This window comes from Argentina silus, assembly GCF_951799395.1.
Source record: "Argentina silus genome assembly, chromosome: 12".
NCBI lineage: Eukaryota > Metazoa > Chordata > Actinopteri > Argentiniformes > Argentinidae > Argentina > Argentina silus.
Window position 1 is genome coordinate 22,846,299 of NC_139666.1, and position 21,349 is coordinate 22,867,647.

The window sequence follows — 21,349 nt, forward strand, 5'->3', positions numbered from 1 at the left end:
AATGATTTTTGTAGAAAAATAAAATGAGTCCCAACGTGTGCAACAGAACAGTTCGAAATCTCGTTACATTTGCATCGTCATGAACATGACTTATATCAGGCTAGCTAATTTTTTCTTTGTTCATTTTAAGTGTAGAAACAATATTTCGTTTGTGAACATTTTTTTCTGCCGTTTTGACAACAGGCTCATTATTAAAGAACAAACGGCTGTCTGCTGATTGACGCTTGACTGTAGATTTTCGCTTTGTGTCAAAAGAACTCCCTAACGCACACTTTTTCAAAGTAGGTGAATTCATCAGATCTGTTTGAAACATTGCATTTTATCCATGCACGACGACTACTGAGATACTCGCAGCACAGTTGCCCCATATCCATTGCCCATGAGCGCGGAGCTTGTCTTTGTCACTGTAGCAACTTTGCTCCATCAGCGGGAGAAGGCGCTTCGACGCCCCTGTAAGCACATGTTTCTCTGATTCCTTTGTTTCAGGCAAGCCACTGTGACGTCAGACGCCTTTACGCATTCAGCTTTGCGATGCTTAGACAGTAATAACATAATTCATGTTTACATTTCTTTAATTTTCGACGCATTGTCGTTATTCGTGACGCATCAATGACCAATTGATTATATGGCAATGCAATGAAAAAAGCGTGTGGAAAACAGTGTTAATGACAGATTTGAGAAGCACATTTCTTCAATGTTGGCCGCATGGCATTCCTGTGCAGGTGACAATGGTAATTTTTCAAAACGACAAGGATATTTCAACACATGATTATTTGTTTGCTGTGCTCTATGGCCTCTGCTACAGACCTCATCGAAATGACACTTAGATATCTTAGGGTGTACATATCAAGTCTTCCCAAATGGTCTAGCGGATAGGCATCTACCTTGTAACGCAGGGTGGCCCGGGTTCGATTCCCGTCATGGCAAATGTTTTTTGTAGAAAAATAAAATGAGTCCCAACGTGTGCAACAGAACAGTTCGAAATCTCGTTACATTTGCATCGTCATGAACATGACTTATATCAGGCTAGCTAATTTTTTCTTTGTTCATTTTAAGTGTAGAAACAATATTTCGTTTGTGAACATTTTTTTCTGCCGTTTTGACAACAGGCTCATTACTAAAGAACACACGGCTGTCTGCTGATTGACGCTTGACTGTAGATTTTCGCTTTGTGTCAAAAGAACTCCCTAACGCACACTTTTTCAAAGTAGGTGAATTCATCAGATCTGTTTGAAACATTGCATTTTATCCATGCACGACGACTACTTAGATACTCGCAGCACAGTTGCCTCATATAAATTGCCCATGAGCGCGGAGCTTGTCTTTGTCACTGTAGCAACTTTGCTCCATCAGCGGGAGAAGGCGGTTCGACGCCCCTGTAAGCACATGTTTCTCTGATTCCTTTGTTTCAGGCAAGCCACTGTAACGTCAGACGCCTTTACGCATACAGCTTTGCGATGCTTAGACAGTAATAACATAATTCATGTTTACATTTCTTTAATTTTCGACGCATTGTCGTTATTCGTGACGCATCAATGACCAATTGATTATATGGCAATGCAATGAAAAAAGCGTGTGGAAAACAGTGTTAATGACAGATTTGAGAAGCACATTTATTCAATGTTGGCCGCATGGCATTCCTGTGCAGGTGACAATGGTAATTTTTCAAAACGACAAGGATATTTAAACACATGATTATTTGTTTGCTGTGCTCTATGGCCTCTGCTACAGACCTCATCGAAATGACACTTAGATATCTTAGGGTGTACATATCAAGTTTTCCCAAATGGTCTAGCGGATAGGCATCTACCTTGTAACGCAGGGCGGCCGGGGTTCGATTCCCGTCATGGCAAATGTTTTTTGTAGAAAAATAAAATGAGTCCCAACGTGTGCAACAGAACAGTTCGAAATTTCGTTACATTTGCATCGTCATGAACATGACTTATATCAGGCTAGCTAATTTTTTCTTTGTTCATTTTAAGTGTAGAAACAATATTTCGTTTGTGACCATTTTTTTCTGCCGTTTTGACAACAGGCTCATGACTAAAGAACACACGGCTGTCTGCTGATTGACGCTTGACTGTAGATTTTCGCTTTGTGTCAAAAGAACTCCCTAACGCACACTTTTTCAAAGTAGGTGAATTCATCAGATCTGTTTGAAACATTGCATTTTATCCATGCACGACGACTACTTAGATACTCGCAGCACAGTTGCCTCATATAAATTGCCCATGAGTGCGGAGCTTGTCTTTGTCACTGTAGCAACTTTGCTCCATCAGCGGGAGAAGGCGGTTCGACGCCCCTGTAAGCACATGTTTCTCTAATTCCTTTGTTTCAGGCAAGCCACTGTGACGTCAGACGCCTTTACGCATACAGCTTTGCGATGCTTAGACAGTAATAACATAATTCATGTTTACATTTCTTTAATTTTCGACGCATTGTCGTTATTCGTGACGCATCAATGACCAATTGATTATATGGCAATGCAATGAAAAAAGCGTGTGTAAAACAGTGTTAATGACAGATTTGAGAAGCACATTTCTTCAATGTTGGCCGCAGGGCATTCCTGTGCAGGTGACAATGGTAATTTTTCAAAACGACAAGGATATTTAAACACATGATTATTTGTTTGCTGTGCTCTATGGCCTCTGCTACAGACCTCATCGAAATGACATTTAGATATCTTAGGGTGTACCTATCAAGTCTTCCCAAATGGTCTAGCGGATAGGCATCTACCTTGTAATGCAGGGGGGCCCGGGTTCGATTCCCGTCATGGCAAATGTTTTTTGTAGAAAAATAAAATGAGTCCCAACGTGTGCAACAGAACAGTTCGAAATCTCGTTACATTTGCATCGTCATGAACATGACTTATATCAGGCTAGCTAATTTTTTCTTTGTTCATTTTAAGTGTAGAAACAATATTTCGTTTGTGAACATTTTTTTCTGCCGTTTTGACAACAGGCTCATGACTAAAGAACACACGGCTGTCTGCTGATTGACGCTTGACTGTAGATTTTCGCTTTGTTTCAAAAGAACTTCCTAACGCACACTTTTTCAAAGTAGGTGAATTCATCAGATCTGTTTGTAACATTGCATTTTATCCATGCACGACGACTGCTTAGATACTCGCAGCACAGTTGCCCCATATAAATTGCCCATGAGCGCGGAGCTTGTCTTTGTCACTGTAGCAACTTTGCTCCATCAGCGGGAGAAGGCGGTTCGACGCCCCTGTAAGCACATGTTTCTCTAATTCCTTTGTTTCAGGCAAGCCACTGTGACGTCAGACGCCTTTACGCATACAGCTTTGCGATGCTTAGACAGTAATAACATAATTCATGTTTACATTTCTTTAATTTTCGACGCATTGTCGTTATTCGTGACGCATCAATGACCAATTGATTATATGGCAATGCAATGAAAAAAGCGTGTGGAAAACAGTGTTAATGACAGATTTGAGAAGCACATTTCTTCAATGTTGGCCGCATGGCATTCCTGTGCAGGTGACAATGGTAATTTTTCAAAACGACAAGGATATTTATACACATGATTATTTGTTTGCTGTGCTCTATGGCCTCTGCTACAGACCTCATCGAAATGACATTTAGATATCTTAGGGTGTACCTATCAAGTCTTCCCAAATGGTCTAGCGGATAGGCATCTACCTTGTAATGCAGGGGGGCCCGGGTTCGATTCCCGTCATGGCAAATGTTTTTTGTAGAAAAATAAAATGAGTCCCAACGTGTGCAACAGAACAGTTCGAAATCTCGTTACATTTGCATCGTCATGAACATGACTTATATCAGGCTAGCTAATTTTTTCTTTGTTCATTTTAAGTGTAGAAACAATATTTCGTTTGTGAACATTTTTTTCTGCCGTTTTGACAACAGGCTCATGACTAAAGAACACACGGCTGTCTGCTGATTGACGCTTGACTGTAGATTTTCGCTTTGTTTCAAAAGAACTTCCTAACGCACACTTTTTCAAAGTAGGTGAATTCATCAGATCTGTTTGAAACATTGCATTTTATCCATGCACGACGACTGCTTAGATACTCGCAGCACAGTTGCCCCATATAAATTGCCCATGAGCGCGGAGCTTGTCTTTGTCACTGTAGCAACTTTGCTCCATCAGCGGGAGAAGGCGGTTCGACGCCCCTGTAAGCACATGTTTCTCTAATTCCTTTGTTTCAGGCAAGCCACTGTGACGTCAGACGCCTTTACGCATACAGCTTTGCGATGCTTAGACAGTAATAACATAATTCATGTTTACATTTCTTTAATTTTCGACGCATTGTCGTTATTCGTGACGCATCAATGACCAATTGATTATATGGCAATGCAATGAAAAAAGCGTGTGGAAAACAGTGTTAATGACAGATTTGAGAAGCACATTTCTTCAATGTTGGCCGCATGGCATTCCTGTGCAGGTGACAATGGTAATTTTTCAAAACGACAAGGATATTTATACACATGATTATTTGTTTGCTGTGCTCTATGGCCTCTGCTACAGACCTCTTCGAAATGACACTTAGATATCTTAGGGTATACATATCAAGTTTTCCCAAATGGTATAGCGGATAGGCATCTACCTTGTAACCCATGGCGGCCCGGGTTCGATTCCCGTCCTGGCAAATGTTTTTTGTAGAAAAATAAAATGAGTCCCAACGTGTGCAACAGAACAGTTCGAAATCTCGTTACATTTGCATCGTCATGAACATGACTTATATCAGGCTAGCTCATTTTTTCTTTGTTCATTTTAAGTGTAGAAACAATATTTCGTTTGTGACCATTTTTTTCTGCCGTTTTGACAACAGGCTCATGACTAAAGAACACACGGCTGTCTGCTGATTGACGCTTGACTGTAGATTTTCGCTTTGTGTCAAAAGAACTCCCTAACGCACACTTTTTCAAAGTAGGTGAATTCATCAGATCTGTTTGAAACATTGCATTTTATCCATGCACGACGACTACTTAGATACTCGCAGCACAGTTGCCTCATATAAATTGCCCATGAGCGCGGAGCTTGTCTTTGTCACTGCAGCAACTTTGCTCCATCAGCGGGAGAAGGCGGTTCGACGCCCCTGTAAGCACATGTTTCTCTAATTCCTTTGTTTCAGGCAAGCCACTGTGACGTCAGACGCCTTTACGCATACAGCTTTGCGATGCTTAGACAGTAATAACATAATTCATGTTTACATTTCTTTAATTTTCGACGCATTGTCGTTATTCGTGACGCATCAATGACCAATTGATTATATGGCAATGCAATGAAAAAAGCGTGTGGAAAACAGTGTTAATGACAGATTTGAGAAGCACATTTCTTCAATGTTGGCCGCATGGCATTCCTGTTCAGGTGACAATGGTAATTTTTCAAAACGACAAGGATATTTAAACACATGATTATTTGTTTGCTGTGCTCTATGGCCTCTGCTACAGACCTCATCGAAATGACATTTAGATATCTTAGGGTGTACCTATCAAGTCTTCCCAAATGGTCTAGCGGATAGGCATCTACCTTGTAATGCAGGGGGGCCCGGGTTCGATTCCCGTCATGGCAAATGTTTTTTGTAGAAAAATAAAATGAGTCCCAACGTGTGCAACAGAACAGTTCGAAATCTCGTTACATTTGCATCGTCATGAACATGACTTATATCAGGCTAGCTAATTTTTTCTTTGTTCATTTTAAGTGTAGAAACAATATTTCGTTTGTGAACATTTTTTTCTGCCGTTTTGACAACAGGCTCATGACTAAAGAACACACGGCTGTCTGCTGATTGACGCTTGACTGTAGATTTTCGCTTTGTTTCAAAAGAACTTCCTAACGCACACTTTTTCAAAGTAGGTGAATTCATCAGATCTGTTTGAAACATTGCATTTTATCCATGCACGACGACTGCTTAGATACTCGCAGCACAGTTGCCCCATATAAATTGCCCATGAGCGCGGAGCTTGTCTTTGTCACTGTAGCAACTTTGCTCCATCAGCGGGAGAAGGCGGTTCGACGCCCCTGTAAGCACATGTTTCTCTAATTCCTTTGTTTCAGGCAAGCCACTGTGACGTCAGACGCCTTTACGCATACAGCTTTGCGATGCTTAGACAGTAATAACATAATTCATGTTTACATTTCTTTAATTTTTGACGCATTGTCGTTATTCGTGACGCATCAATGACCAATTGATTATATGGCAATGCAATGAAAAAAGCGTGTGGAAAACAGTGTTAATGACAGATTTGAGAAGCACATTTCTTCAATGTTGGCCGCATGGCATTCCTGTGCAGGTGACAATGGTAATTTTTCAAAACGACAAGGATATTTATACACATGATTACTTGTTTGCTGTGCTCTATGGCCTCTGCTACAGACCTCTTCGAAATGACACTTAGATATCTTAGGGTATACATATCAAGTTTTCCCAAATGGTATAGCGGATAGGCATCTACCTTGTAACCCATGGCGGCCCGGGTTCGATTCCCGTCATGGCAAATGTTTTTTGTAGAAAAATAAAATGAGTCCCAACGTGTGCAACAGAACAGTTCGAAATCTCGTTACATTTGCATCGTCATGAACATGACTTATATCAGGCTAGCTCATTTTTTCTTTGTTCATTTTAAGTGTAGAAACAATATTTCGTTTGTGAACATTTTTTTCTGCCGTTTTGACAACAGGCTCATGACTAAAGAACACACGGCTGTCTGCTGATTTACGCTTGACTGTAGATTTTCGCTTTGTGTCAAAAGAACTCCCTAACGCACACTTTTTCAAAGTAGGTGAATTCATCAGATCTGTTTGAAACATTGCATTTTATCCATGCACGACGACTACTTAGATACTCGCAGCACAGTTGCCTCATATAAATTGCCCATGAGCGCGGAGCTTGTCTTTGTCACTGCAGCAACTTTGCTCCATCAGCGGGAGAAGGCGGTTCGACGCCCCTGTAAGCACATGTTTCTCTAATTCCTTTGTTTCAGGCAAGCCACTGTGACGTCAGACGCCTTTACGCATACAGCTTTGCGATGCTTAGACAGTAATAACATAATTCATGTTTACATTTCTTTAATTTTCGACACATTGTCGTTATTCGTGACGCATCAATGACCAATTGATTATATGGCAATGCAATGAAAAAAGCGTGTGGAAAACAGTGTTAATGACAGATTTGAGAAGCACATTTCTTCAATGTTGGCCGCATGGCATTCCTGTTCAGGTGACAATGGTAATTTTTCAAAACGACAAGGATATTTAAACACATGATTATTTGTTTGCTGTGCTCTATGGCCTCTGCTACAGACCTCATCGAAATGACATTTAGATATCTTAGGGTGTACCTATCAAGTCTTCCCAAATGGTCTAGCGGATAGGCATCTACCTTGTAATGCAGGGGGGCCCGGGTTCGATTCCCGTCATGGCAAATGTTTTTTGTAGAAAAATAAAATGAGTCCCAACGTGTGCAACAGAACAGTTCGAAATCTCGTTACATTTGCATCGTCATGAACATGACTTATATCAGGCTAGCTAATTTTTTCTTTGTTCATTTTAAGTGTAGAAACAATATTTCGTTTGTGAACATTTTTTTCTGCCGTTTTGACAACAGGCTCATGACTAAAGAACACACGGCTGTCTGCTGATTGACGCTTGACTGTAGATTTTCGCTTTGTTTCAAAAGAACTTCCTAACGCACACTTTTTCAAAGTAGGTGAATTCATCAGATCTGTTTGTAACATTGCATTTTATCCATGCACGACGACTGCTTAGATACTCGCAGCACAGTTGCCCCATATAAATTGCCCATGAGCGCGGAGCTTGTCTTTGTCACTGTAGCAACTTTGCTCCATCAGCGGGAGAAGGCGGTTCGACGCCCCTGTAAGCACATGTTTCTCTAATTCCTTTGTTTCAGGCAAGCCACTGTGACGTCAGACGCCTTTACGCATACAGCTTTGCGATGCTTAGACAGTAATAACATAATTCATGTTTACATTTCTTTAATTTTCGACGCATTGTCGTTATTCGTGACGCATCAATGACCAATTGATTATATGGCAATGCAATGAAAAAAGCGTGTGGAAAACAGTGTTAATGACAGATTTGAGAAGCACATTTCTTCAATGTTGGCCGCATGGCATTCCTGTGCAGGTGACAATGGTAATTTTTCAAAACGACAAGGATATTTATACACATGATTATTTGTTTGCTGTGCTCTATGGCCTCTGCTACAGACCTCATCGAAATGACATTTAGATATCTTAGGGTGTACCTATCAAGTCTTCCCAAATGGTCTAGCGGATAGGCATCTACCTTGTAATGCAGGGGGGCCCGGGTTCGATTCCCGTCATGGCAAATGTTTTTTGTAGAAAAATAAAATGAGTCCCAACGTGTGCAACAGAACAGTTCGAAATCTCGTTACATTTGCATCGTCATGAACATGACTTATATCAGGCTAGCTAATTTTTTCTTTGTTCATTTTAAGTGTAGAAACAATATTTCGTTTGTGAACATTTTTTTCTGCCGTTTTGACAACAGGCTCATGACTAAAGAACACACGGCTGTCTGCTGATTGACGCTTGACTGTAGATTTTCGCTTTGTTTCAAAAGAACTTCCTAACGCACACTTTTTCAAAGTAGGTGAATTCATCAGATCTGTTTGAAACATTGCATTTTATCCATGCACGACGACTGCTTAGATACTCGCAGCACAGTTGCCCCATATAAATTGCCCATGAGCGCGGAGCTTGTCTTTGTCACTGTAGCAACTTTGCTCCATCAGCGGGAGAAGGCGGTTCGACGCCCCTGTAAGCACATGTTTCTCTAATTCCTTTGTTTCAGGCAAGCCACTGTGACGTCAGACGCCTTTACGCATACAGCTTTGCGATGCTTAGACAGTAATAACATAATTCATGTTTACATTTCTTTAATTTTCGACGCATTGTCGTTATTCGTGACGCATCAATGACCAATTGATTATATGGCAATGCAATGAAAAAAGCGTGTGGAAAACAGTGTTAATGACAGATTTGAGAAGCACATTTCTTCAATGTTGGCCGCATGGCATTCCTGTGCAGGTGACAATGGTAATTTTTCAAAACGACAAGGATATTTATACACATGATTATTTGTTTGCTGTGCTCTATGGCCTCTGCTACAGACCTCTTCGAAATGACACTTAGATATCTTAGGGTATACATATCAAGTTTTCCCAAATGGTATAGCGGATAGGCATCTACCTTGTAACCCATGGCGGCCCGGGTTCGATTCCCGTCCTGGCAAATGTTTTTTGTAGAAAAATAAAATGAGTCCCAACGTGTGCAACAGAACAGTTCGAAATCTCGTTACATTTGCATCGTCATGAACATGACTTATATCAGGCTAGCTCATTTTTTCTTTGTTCATTTTAAGTGTAGAAACAATATTTCGTTTGTGACCATTTTTTTCTGCCGTTTTGACAACAGGCTCATGACTAAAGAACACACGGCTGTCTGCTGATTGACGCTTGACTGTAGATTTTCGCTTTGTGTCAAAAGAACTCCCTAACGCACACTTTTTCAAAGTAGGTGAATTCATCAGATCTGTTTGAAACATTGCATTTTATCCATGCACGACGACTACTTAGATACTCGCAGCACAGTTGCCTCATATAAATTGCCCATGAGCGCGGAGCTTGTCTTTGTCACTGCAGCAACTTTGCTCCATCAGCGGGAGAAGGCGGTTCGACGCCCCTGTAAGCACATGTTTCTCTAATTCCTTTGTTTCAGGCAAGCCACTGTGACGTCAGACGCCTTTACGCATACAGCTTTGCGATGCTTAGACAGTAATAACATAATTCATGTTTACATTTCTTTAATTTTCGACGCATTGTCGTTATTCGTGACGCATCAATGACCAATTGATTATATGGCAATGCAATGAAAAAAGCGTGTGGAAAACAGTGTTAATGACAGATTTGAGAAGCACATTTCTTCAATGTTGGCCGCATGGCATTCCTGTGCAGGTGACAATGGTAATTTTTCAAAACGACAAGGATATTTATACACATGATTACTTGTTTGCTGTGCTCTATGGCCTCTGCTACAGACCTCTTCGAAATGACACTTAGATATCTTAGGGTATACATATCAAGTTTTCCCAAATGGTATAGCGGATAGGCATCTACCTTGTAACCCATGGCGGCCCGGGTTCGATTCCCGTCATGGCAAATGTTTTTTGTAGAAAAATAAAATGAGTCCCAACGTGTGCAACAGAACAGTTCGAAATCTCGTTACATTTGCATCGTCATGAACATGACTTATATCAGGCTAGCTCATTTTTTCTTTGTTCATTTTAAGTGTAGAAACAATATTTCGTTTGTGACCATTTTTTTCTGCCGTTTTGACAACAGGCTCATGACTAAAGAACACACGGCTGTCTGCTGATTGACGCTTGACTGTAGATTTTCGCTTTGTGTCAAAAGAACTCCCTAACGCACACTTTTTCAAAGTAGGTGAATTCATCAGATCTGTTTGAAACATTGCATTTTATCCATGCACGACGACTGCTTAGATACTCGCAGCACAGTTGCCCCATATAAATTGCCCATGAGCGCGGAGCTTATCTTTGTCACTGTCGCAACTTTGCTCCATCAGCGGGAGAAGGCGCTTCGACGCCCCTGTAAGCACATGTTTCTCTGATTCCTTTGTTTCAGGCAAGCCACTGTGACGGCAGACGCCTTTACGCATACAGCTTTGCGATGCTTAGACAGTAATAACATAATTCATGTTTACATTTCTTTAATTTTCGAATCATTGTCGTTATTCGTGACGCATCAATGACCAACTGATTATATGGCAATGCAATGAAAAAAGCGTGTGGAAAACAGTGTTAATGACAGATTTGAGAAGCACATTTCTTCAATGTTGGCCGCATGGCATTCCTGTGCAGGTGACAATGGTAATTTTTCAAAACGACAAGGATATTTAAACACATGATTATTTGTTTGCTGTGCTCTATGGCCTCTGCTACAGACCTCATCGAAATGACACTTAGATATCTTAGGGTGTACATATCAAGTCTTCCCAAATGGTCTAGCGGATAGGCATCTACCTTGTAACGCAGGGCGGCCCGGGTTCGATTCCCGTCATGGCAAATGTTTTTTGTAGAAAAATAAAATGAGTCCCAACGTGTGCAACAGAACAGTTCGAAATCTCGTTACATTTGCATCGTCATGAACATGACTTATATCAGGCTAACTAATTTTTTCTTTGTTCATTTTAAGTGTAGAAACAATATTTCGTTTGTGAACATTTTTTTCTGCCGTTTTGACAACAGGCTCATGACTAAAGAACACACGGCTGTCTGCTGATTGACGCTTGACTGTAGATTTTCGCTTTGTGTCAAAAGAACTCCCTAACGCACACTTTTTTAAAGTAGGTGTATTCATCAGATCTGTTTGAAACATTGCATTTTATCCATGCACGACGACTACTTAGATACTCGCAGCACAGTTGCCTCATATAAATTGCCCATGAGCGCGGAGCTTGTCTTTGTCACTGCAGCAACTTTGCTCAATCAGCGGGAGAAGGCGGTTCGACGCCCCTGTAAGCACATGTTTCTCTAATTCCTTTGTTTCAGGCAAGCCACTGTGACGTCAGACGCCTTTACGCATACAGCTTTGCGATGCTTAGACAGTAATAACATAATTCATGTTTACATTTCTTTAATTTTCGACGCATTGTCGTTATTCGTGACGCATCAATGACCAATTGATTATATGGCAATGCAATGAAAAAAGCGTGTGGAAAACAGTGTTAATGACAGATTTGAGAAGCACATTTCTTCAATGTTGGCCGCATGGCATTCCTGTGCAGGTGACAATGGTAATTTTTCAAAACGACAAGGATATTTAAACACATGATTATTTGTATGGTGTGCTCTATGGCCTCTACGACAGACCTCATCGAAATGACACTTAGATATCTTAGGGTGCACATATGAAATCTTCCCAAATGGTCTAGCGGATAGGCATCTACCTTGTAATGCAGGGCGGCCCGGGTTCGATTCCCGTCATGGCAAATGTTTTTTGTAGAAAAATAAAATGAGTCCCAACGTGTGCAACAGAACAGTTCGAAATCTCGTTACATTTGCATCGTCATGAACATGACTTATATCAGGCTAGCTAATTTTTTCTTTGTTCATTTTAAGTGTTGAAACAATATTTCGTTTGTGACCATTTTTTTCTGCCGTTTTGACAACAGGCTCATTACTAAAGAACACACGGCTGTCTGCTGATTGACGCTTGACTGTAGATTTTCGCTTTGTGTCAAAAGAACTCCCTAACGCACACTTTTTCAAAGTAGGTGAATTCATCAGATCTGTTTGAAACATTGCATTTTATCCATGCACGACGACTACTTAGATACTCGCAGCACAGTTGCCTCATATAAATTGCCCATGAGCGCGGAGCTTGTCTTTGTCACTGTAGCAACTTTGCTCCATCAGCGGGAGAAGGCGGTTCGACGCCCCTGTAAGCACATGTTTCTCTAATTCCTTTGTTTCAGGCAAGCCACTGTGACGTCAGACGCCTTTACGCATACAGCTTTGCGATGCTTAGACAGTAATAACATAATTCATGTTTACATTTCTTTAATTTTCGACGCATTGTCGTTATTCGTGACGCATCAATGACCAATTGATTATATGGCAATGCAATGAAAAAAGCGTGTGGAAAACAGTGTTAATGACAGATTTGAGAAGCACATTTCTTCAATGTTGGCCGCATGGCATTCCTGTGCAGGTGACAATGGTAATTTTTCAAAACGACAAGGATATTTAAACACATGATTATTTGTATGGTGTGCTCTATGGCCTCTACGACAGACCTCATCGAAATGACACTTAGATATCTTAGGGTGCACATATGAAATCTTCCCAAATGGTCTAGCGGATAGGCATCTACCTTGTAATGCAGGGCGGCCCGGGTTCGATTCCCGTCATGGCAAATGTTTTTTGTAGAAAAATAAAATGAGTCCCAACGTGTGCAACAGAACAGTTCGAAATCTCGTTACATTTGCATCGTCATGAACATGACTTATATCAGGCTAGCTAATTTTTTCTTTGTTCATTTTAAGTGTTGAAACAATATTTCGTTTGTGACCATTTTTTTCTGCCGTTTTGACAACAGGCTCATTACTAAAGAACACACGGCTGTCTGCTGATTGACGCTTGACTGTAGATTTTCGCTTTGTGTCAAAAGAACTCCCTAACGCACACTTTTTCAAAGTAGGTGAATTCATCAGATCTGTTTGAAACATTGCATTTTATCCATGCACGACGACTACTTAGATACTCGCAGCACAGTTGCCTCATATAAATTGCCCATGAGCGCGGAGCTTGTCTTTGTCACTGTAGCAACTTTGCTCCATCAGCGGGAGAAGGCGGTTCGACGCCCCTGTAAGCACATGTTTCTCTAATTCCTTTGTTTCAGGCAAGCCACTGTGACGTCAGACGCCTTTACGCATACAGCTTTGCGATGCTTAGACAGTAATAACATAATTCATGTTTACATTTCTTTAATTTTCGACGCATTGTCGTTATTCGTGACGCATCAATGACCAATTGATTATATGGCAATGCAATGAAAAAAGCGTGTGGAAAACAGTGTTAATGACAGATTTGAGAAGCACATTTCTTCAATGTTGGCCGCATGGCATTCCTGTGCAGGTGACAATGGTAATTTTTCAAAACGACAAGGATATTTAAACACATGATTATTTGTTTGCTGTGCTCTATGGCCTCTGCTACAGACCTCATCGAAATGACACTTAGATATCTTAGGGTGTACATATCAAGTCTTCCCAAATGGTCTAGCGGATAGGAATCTGCCTTGTCACGCAGGGCGGCCCGGGTTCGATTCCCGTCATGGCAAGTGATTTTTGTAGAAAAATAAAATGAGTCCCAACGTGTGCAACAGAACAGTTCGAAATCTCGTTACATTTGCATCGTCATGAACATGACTTATATCAGGCTAGCTAATTTTTTCTTTGTTCATTTTAAGTGTAGAAACAATATTTCGTTTGTGACCATTTTTTTCTGCCGTTTTGACAACAGGCTCATTACTAAAGAACACACGGCTGTCTGCTGATTGACGCTTGACTGTAGATTTTCGCTTTGTGTCAAAAGAACTCCCTAACGCACACTTTTTCAAAGTAGGTGAATTCATCAGATCTGTTTGAAACATTGCATTTTATCCATGCACGACGACTGCTTAGATACTCGCAGCACAGTTGCCCCATATAAATTGCCCATGAGCGCGGAGCTTGTCTTTGTCACTGTAGCAACTTTGCTCCATCAGCGGGAGAAGGCGGTTCGACGCCCCTGTAAGCACATGTTTCTCTAATTCCTTTGTTTCAGGCAAGCCACTGTGACGGCAGACGCCTTTACGCATACAGCTTTGCGATGCTTAGACAGTAATAACATAATTCATGTTTACATTTCTTTAATTTTCGACGCATTGTCGTTATTCGTGACGCATCAATGACCAATTGATTATATGGCAATGCAATGAAAAAAGCGTGTGGAAAACAGTGTTAATGACAGATTTGAGAAGCACATTTCTTCAATGTTGGCCGCATGGCATTCCTGTGCAGGTGACAATGGTAATTTTTCAAAACGACAAGGATATTTAAACACATGATTATTTGTATGGTGTGCTCTATGGCCTCTGCGACAGACCTCATCGAAATGACACTTAGATATCTTAGGGTGCACATATGAAATCTTCCCAAATGGTCTAGCGGATAGGAATCTGCCTTGTAACGCAGGGCGGCCCGGGTTCGATTCCCGTCATGGCAAATGATTCTTGTAGAAAAATAAAATGAGTCCCAACGTGTGCAACAGAAAAGTTCGAAATCTAGTTACATTTGCATCGTCATGAACATGACTTATATCAGGCTAGCTCATTTTGTCTTTGTTCATTTTAAGTTTAGAAACAATATTTCGTTTGTGACCATTTTTTTCTGCCGTTTTGATAACAGGCTCATGACTAAAGAACACACGGCTGTCTGCTGATTGACGCTTGACTGTAGATTTTCGCTTTGTGTCAAAAGGACTCCCTTAACACACACTTTTTCAAAGTAGGTGAATTCATCAGATCTGTTTGAAACATTGCATTTTATCCATGCACGACGACTGCTTAGATACTCGCAGCACAGTTGCCCCATATAAATTGCCCATGAGAGCGGAGCTTGTCTTTGTCACTGTAGCAACTTTGCTCCATCAGGGGGACAAGCCTGTTCGACGCCCCTGTAAGCACATGTTTCTCTAATTCCTTTGTTTCAGGCAAGCCACTGTGACGTCAGACGCCTTTACGCATACAGCTTTGCGATGCTTAGACAGTAATAACATAATTCATGTTTACATTTCTTTAATTTTCGACGCATTGTCGTTATTCGTGACGCATCAATGACCAATTGATTATATTTGCAATGCAATGAAAAAAGCGTGTAGAAAACAGTGTTAATGACAGATTTGAGAAGCACATTTCTTCAATGTTGGCCGCATGGCATTCCTGTGCAGGTGACAATGGTAATTTTTCAAAACGACAAGGATATTTAAACACATGATTATTTGTTTGGTGTGCTCTATGGCCTCTGCGACAGACCTCATCGAAATGACACTTAGATATCTTAGGGTGTATATATCAAGTCTTCCCAAATGGTCTAGCGGATAGGAATCTGCCTTGTAACGCAGGGCGGCCCGGGTTCGATTCCCGTCATGGCAAATGATTCTTGTAGAAAAATAAAATGAGTCCCAAGGTGTGCAACAGAACAGTTTGAAATCTCGTTACATTTGCATCGTCATGAACATGACTTATATCAGGCTAGCTCATTTTTTCTTTGTTCATTTTAAGTGTAGAAACAATATTTCGTTTGTGACCATTTTTTTCTGCCGTTTTGACAACAGGCTCATGACTAAAGAACACACGGCTGTCTGCTGATTGACGCTTGACTGTAGATTTTCGCTTTGTGTCAAAAGGACTCCCTTAACACACACTTTTTCAAAGTAGGTGAATTCATCAGATCTGTTTGAAACATTGCATTTTATCCATGCACGACGACTGCTTAGATACTCGCAGCACAGTTGCCCCATATAAATTGCCCATGAGAGCGGAGCTTGTCTTTGTCACTGTAGCAACTTTGCTCCATCAGGGGGACAAGCCTGTTCGACGCCCCTGTAAGCACATGTTTCTCTAATTCCTTTGTTTCAGGCAAGCCACTGTGACGTCAGACGCCTTTACGCATACAGCTTTGCGATGCTTAGACAGTAATAACATAATTCATGTTTACATTTCTTTAATTTTCGACGCATTGTCGTTATTCGTGACGCATCAATGACCAATTGATTATATTTGCAATGCAATGAAAAAAGCGTGTGGAAAACAGTGTTAATGACAGATTTGAGAAGCACATTTCTTCAATGTTGGCCGCATGGCATTCCTGTGCAGGTGACAATGGTAATTTTTCAAAACGACAAGGATATTTAAACACATGATTATTTGTTTGGTGTGCTCTATGGCCTCTGCGACAGACCTCATCGAAATGACACTTAGATATCTTAGGGTGTATATATCAAGTCTTCCCAAATGGTCTAGCGGATAGGAATCTGCCTTGTAACGCAGGGCGGCCCGGGTTCGATTCCCGTCATGGCAAATGATTCTTGTAGAAAAATAAAATGAGTCCCAAGGTGTGCAACAGAACAGTTTGAAATCTCGTTACATTTGCATCGTCATGAACATGACTTATATCAGGCTAGCTCATTTTTTCTTTGTTCATTTTAAGTGTAGAAACAATATTTCGTTTGTGACCATTTTTTTCTGCCGTTTTGACAACAGGCTCATGACTAAAGAACACACGGCTGTCTGCTGATTGACGCTTGACTGTAGATTTTCGCTTTGTGTCAAAAGGACTCCCTTAACACACACTTTTTCAAAGTAGGTGAATTCATCAGATCTGTTTGAAACATTGCATTTTATCCATGCACGACGACTGCTTAGATACTCGCAGCACAGTTGCCCCATATAAATTGCCCATGAGGGCGGAGCTTGTCTTTGTCACTGTAGCAACTTTGCTCCATCAGGGAGACAAGCTGGTTCGACGCCCCTGTAAGCACATGTTTCTCTAATTCCTTTGTTTCAGGCAAGCCACTGTGACGTCAGACGCCTTTACGCATACAGCTTTGCGATGCTTAGACAGTAATAACATAATTCATGTTTACATTTCTTTAATTTTCGACGCATTGTCGTTATTCGTGACGCATCAATGACCAATTGATTATATTTGCAATGCAATGAAAAAAGCGTGTGGAAAACAGTGTTAATGACAGATTTGAGAAGCACATTTCTTCAATGTTGGCCGCATGGCATTCCTGTGCAGGTGACAATGGTAATTTTTCAAAACGACAAGGATATTTAAACACATGATTATTTGTTTGGTGTGCTCTATGGCCTCTGCGACAGACCTCATCGAAATGACACTTAGATATCTTAGGGTGTATATATCAAGTCTTCCCAAATGGTCTAGCGGATAGGAATCTGCCTTGTAACGCAGGGCGGCCCGGGTTCGATTCCCGTCATGGCAAATGATTCTTGTAGAAAAATAAAATGAGCCCCAAGGTGTGCAACAAAACAGTTTGAAATCTCGTTACATTTGCATCGTCATGAACATGACTTATATCAGGCTAGCTCATTTTTTCTTTGTTCATTTTAAGTGTAGAAACAATATTTCGTTTGTGACCATTTTTTTCTGCCGTTTTGACAACAGGCTCATGACTAAAGAACACACGGCTGTCTGCTGATTGACGCTTGACTGTAGATTTTCGCTTTGTGTCAAAAGGACTCCCTTAACGCACACTTTTTCAAAGTAGGTGAATTCATCAGATCTGTTTGAAACATTGCATTTTATCCATGCACGACGACTGCTTAGATACTCGCAGCACAGTTGCCCCATATAAGTTGCCCATGAGCGCGGAGCTTGTCTTTGTCATTGTCGCAACTTTGCTCCATCAGGGGGACAAGCCGGTTCGACGCCCCTGTAAGCACATGTTTCTCTCATTCCTTTGTTTCAGGCAAGCCACAGTGACGTCAGACGCCTTTGCGCATACAGTTTTGCGATGCTTAGACAGTAATAACATAATTCATGTTTACATTTCTTTAATTTACGACGCATTGTCGTTATTCGTGACGCATCAATGAACAATTGATTATATGTCAATGCAATGAAAAAAGCGTGTGGAAAACAGTGTTAATGACAGATTTGAGAAGCACATTTCTTCAATGTTGGCCGCATGGCATTCCTGTGCAGGTGACAATGGTAATTTTTCAAAACGACAAGGATATTTAAACACATGATTATTTGTTTGGTGTGCTCTATGGCCTCTGCGAGAGAGCTCATCGAAATGACACTTAGATATCTTAGGGTACACATATGAAATCTTCCCAAATGGTGTAGCGGATAGGAATCTGCCTTGTAACGCAGGGCGGCCCGGGTTCGATTCCCGTCATGGCAAATGATTCTTGTAGAAAAATAAAATGAGTCCCAACGTGTGCAACAGAACATTTCGAAATCTCGTTACATTTGCATCGTCATGAACATGACTTATATCAGGCTAGCTCATTTTTTCTTTGTTCATTTTAAGTGTAGAAACAATATTTCGTTTGTGACCATTTTTTTCTGCCGTTTTGACAACAGGCTCATGACTAAAGAACACACGGCTGTCTGCTGATTGACGCTTGACTGTAGATTTTCGCTTTGTGTCAAAAGGACTCCCTTAACGCACACTTTTTCAAAGTAGGTGAATTCATCAGATCTGTTTGAAACATTGCATTTTATCCATGCACGACGACTGCTTAGATACTCGCAGCACAGTTGCCCCATATAAATTGCCCATGAGCGCGGAGCTTGTCTTTGTCACTGTAGCAACTTTGCTCCATCAAGGGGACAAGCCGTTTCGACGCCCCTGTAAGCACATGTTTCTCTAATTCCTTTGTTTCAGGCAAGCCGCAGTGACGTCTGACGCCTTTTTCGCATACAGCTTTGCGATGCTTAGACAGTAATAACATAACTCATGTTTACATTTCTTTAATTTACGACGCATTGTCGTTATTCGTGACGCATCAATGACCAATTGATTATATGGCAATGCAATGAAAAAAGCGTGTGGAAAACAGGGTTAATGACAGATTTGAGAAGCACATTTCTTCAATGTTGGCCGCATGGCATTCCTGTGCAGGTGACAATGGTAATTTTTCAAAACGACAAGGATATTTAAACACATGATTATTTGTTTGGTGTGCTCTTTGGCCTCTGCTACAGACCTCATCGAAATGACACTTAGATATCTTAGGGTCTACATATGAAATCTTCCCAAATGGTCTAGCGGATAGGAATCTGCCTTGTAACGCAGGGCGGCCCGGGTTGGATTCCCGTCATGGCAAATGATTCTTGTAGAAAAATAAAATGAGTCCCAACGTGTGCAACAGAACAGTTTGAAATCTCGTTACATTTCCATCGTCATGAACATGACTTATATCAGGCTAGCTCATTTTTTCTTTGTTCATTTTAAGTGTAGAAACAATATTTCGTTTGTGACCATTTTTTTCTGCCATTTTGACAACAGGCTCATGACTAAAGAACACACGGCTGTCTGCTGATTGACGCTTGACTGTAGATTTTCGCTTTGTGTCAAAAGGACTCCCTTAACGCACACTTTTTCAAAGTAGGTGAATTCATCAGATCTGTTTGAAACATTGCATTTTATCCATGCACGACGACTGCTTAGATACTCGCAGCACAGTTGCCCCATATAAATTGCCCATGAGCACGGAGCTTGTCTTTGTCACTGTAGCAACTTTGCTCCATCAGGGGGACAAGCCGGTTCGACGCCCCTGTAAGCACATGTTTCTCTAATTTCTTTGTTTCAGGCAAGCCACTGTGACGTCAGACGCCTTTACGCATACAGCTTTGCGATGCTTAGACAGTAATAACATAATTCATGTTTACATTTCTTTAATTTTCGACGCATTGTCGTTATTCGTGACGCATCAATGACCAATTGATTATATGGCAATGCAATGAAAAAAGCGTGTGGAAAACAGTGTTAATGACAGATTTGAGATGCACATTTCTTCAATGTTGGCCGCATGGCATTCCTGTGCAGGTGACAATGGTAATTTTTCAAAACGACAAGGATATTTAAACACATGATTATTTGTTTGGTGTGCTCTATGGCCTCTGCTACAGACCTCGTCGAAATGACACTTAGATATCTTAGGGTCTACATATGAAATCTTCCCAAATGGTCTAGCGGATAGGAATCTGCCTTGTAACGCAGGGCGGCCCGGGTTCGATTCCCGTCATGGCAAATGATTCTTGTAGAAAAATAAAATGAGTCCCAACGTGTGCAACAGAACAGTTTGAAATCTCGTTACATTTCCATCGTCATGAACATGACTTATATCAGGCTAGCTCATTTTTTCTTTGTTCATTTTAAGTGTAGAAACAATATTTCGTTTGTGACCATTTTTTTCTGCCGTTTTGACAACAGGCTCATGACTAAAGAACACACGGCTGTCTGCTGATTGACGCTTGACTGTAGATTTTCGCTTTGTGTCAAAAGGACTCCCTTAACGCACACTTTTTCAAAGTAGGTGAATTCATCAGATCTGTTTGAAACATTGCATTTTATCCATGCACGACGACTGCTTAGATACTCGCAGCACAGTTGCCCCATATAAATTGCCCATGAGCGCGGAGCTTGTCTTTGTCACTGTAGCAACTTTGCTCCATCAGGGGGACAAGCCGGTTCGACGCCCCTGTAAGCACATGTTTCTCTAATTCCTTTGTTTTAGGCAAGCCACTGTGACGTCAGATGCCTTTACGCATACAGCTTTGCGATGCTTAGACAGTAATAACATAATTCATGTTTACATTTCTTTAATTTTCGAAGCATTGTCGTTATTCGTGACGCATCAATGACCAATTGATTATATGGCAATGCAATGAAAAAAGCGTGTGGAAAACAGTGTTAATGACAGATTTGAGAAGCACATTTCTTCAATGTTGGCCGCATGGCATTCCTGTGCAGGTGACAATGGTAATTTTTCAAAACGACAAGGATATTTAAACACATGATTATTTGTTTGGTGTGCTCTATGGCCTCTGCTACAGACCTCGTCGAAATGACACTTAGATATCTTAGGGTCTAAATATGAAATCTTCCCAAATGGTCTAGCGGATAGGAATCTGCCTTGTAACGCAGGGCGGCCCGGGTTCGATTCCCGTCATGGCAAATGATTCTTGTAGAAAAATAAAATGAGTCTCAACGTGTG